Below are 2,405 nucleotides of genomic sequence, written 5' to 3' on the forward strand. Positions count from 1 at the left end.
TAAACCCTAATACTAACCATGCCGCTGCGAGAACTGAGAATGTCCATCAGGGCGTTTAAGCCCTTCCTGCCTGCGTACTCGCGCTCGTACAGTGTGGGATCACGTCCTGTCATCGACCACTGTCAAAACATACAAAGATTTCATTATGTTAGAACTAAAAAACTCATAAACCCTAAACTATCGAACATGCATAAAGAGCAATGTGAAAAGACTTACAAAATCGGCCTCAAATGATGCCCATCCACCGCTCCCCAAGTGGTGCGAGCTCCCTGCCTCTACTCGCGCTCTGGCTGCATCCTTTTGTTGCTTCCACTTGTCGGGATTCTCGTGCGCTGCTTTCTTCGCATTCTTCCAATCTTCTTTGGCCAGCCAATCTGGCCTATTCCACCCATTCTTGATTGCTTTTTGCACTTCGGAACGCTTGTGTTTGCAGTATTCGCGCATTCGAATCTTCATCAGGTCTTCATTGAAGTGCTGATCCCGTGTTGGAACGGGAAACTCATCATGAAGTATGCTGATGACTCTGTTTTTTAAATCACTTGGTACTTCACTCCATTTGTTTAGTATATAGTGTCTAAACAGCTGAGAGCAAAGACCACGCATGCGCGAGATCACCTTCTTGCCGTCATCATCCATGATGATGCCGCCGCTGATGTCGACGGAGTAAGGCAAGCCCTCTGGCCGGTGACGCGTGAACCTGGGTGTCCCGGCAGGGGTCTCTAGCGGCGTGTCGATGGGGGTACGGACGTCAGGTGTCTCCACCGGCGTCTGGGCCCCGAAGCGAGGAGTGTCGAGTGGGGTGGCTCCTGGCGGAGTAGGTAGAGGTGTGTAGCTTCTAGGAACAGTTAGCCGTGCAAAACCTGGCGTAGACGGCGATGCTGTGGCTGGTGTGGGGGCGGGCAAAGAAGGGGAGGGTAAAGAGCCTCGTCGAACACGAGGCGGTGTGGAGGCATCGGTGGCGGAATCCCCACAACAACCGCCACCGCCACCGCTAGAGCGCCGGTGTCTAGAAGAGTGTGACGCTCGTCTCGTCGACGCCGAAGCTTCGGAGCGCGCCGAATGCTCCGAAAGAGAGGGAGATGCGGATGGTGTAGGAACGCGCGATGATGCGCCAGAGCGATGACGCTCCACGTACCACTGTCTCTGCTGCGGTGACAAAGAAGAAAGAAACTCCTCATCATCCATACCTGCATTAAACACACGAATATTTAAACTTAATATTGAATGAATAGAGTAGACAATGACGCAAAGACCATTAAATACAATGACGTAATGACGCATATAAATACAATGACGCAATGAATCGAGTGGTAGAAGAGGCAAGTCGAAAACTCAGAATTTTCAATCAAAAGATGTGAGCGCGAGTAGAAAAGAGCGTTACACACCATGGAAGCTACTTAGAGAGCTAGAGCTTTTACAGCACGGAGCAAAATTGTTCAAATACAATATTTGTGGCTTTAAGAGATCTCTCTCTCATCCTCGCATAACTCAGCATAACTTCCTATATCTATATAGAGCTCTCCGTTTAAACACATATCCTCTGTTTCATTTTGTAGCTCCTCTGCATGCACCCCATATAGAGCAGTAGCATCTTGATGCTCGTCTGGCACCACCGCAGCGGCTTCTGATTGAGCATCTTCTCTGATCTCCTCCATTGATGTCGTTGTGATTGGCACATGGTAGCCTTCATACGTCCTTGCACTACGAGGGGCTAACTCTATGACGTACCACCAGTTTGATGTAGACTTTGTAGGATGAAATACTACCTGCCAGAGCCACATAACTTACATGAGAGCTTTCAAGCACATAACTTGTAAAAGGGGGATGTTAACTATTTATATACTTACTTGTTCACAATGCTCGGGTAGTACGAAAGTGTCTCTTAGGTCAGTCCATTTCTTAGTAGAATCCACCTCAAGAAAACCAGACTCTCCTCTACGCACAGTAGCGTTTCGACCCTCCATGATTATCTTGAACCATTGCACGTCGAACAAGTCGACAAAAAATCCTCTGTAATCGATCCTCAAAATCTCTTGCAGCGTGCCGAAGTAAGTGAGTTCCGCCACCACGGGATCTGCATCAGAGGAACGTCGTCGACTAGACTGTTCAAATTTTGCCATGATTCCACAATCTTGAGTAAAACACTTTTTGTCGATTCGTTCCACCCTAAAATGTCGACCTTTACACCATGCTGCTGTGTATGACTTATACTACAACGAACAAAGATTATGAGTGGCCGTTCAAACGTTTATAAATAAAGTCACTTGCTAGTCGTACATTGCAAACTTACCTTGGTCGCGCAACCCCGAGAGTACTCCCACTCTTCTTCAGTCACTTCGTCACCGCATTGTTGTGCGCTTTTCAATTGGTTGTGCAACCATCTTAAGCTCATGAAGGTTGGTAGG

This window comes from Adiantum capillus-veneris, chromosome 4 (assembly GCF_014529385.1).
Source record: "Adiantum capillus-veneris isolate H3 chromosome 4, ASM1452938v2, whole genome shotgun sequence".
In the NCBI taxonomy this organism is placed as follows: domain Eukaryota; kingdom Viridiplantae; phylum Streptophyta; class Polypodiopsida; order Polypodiales; family Pteridaceae; genus Adiantum; species Adiantum capillus-veneris.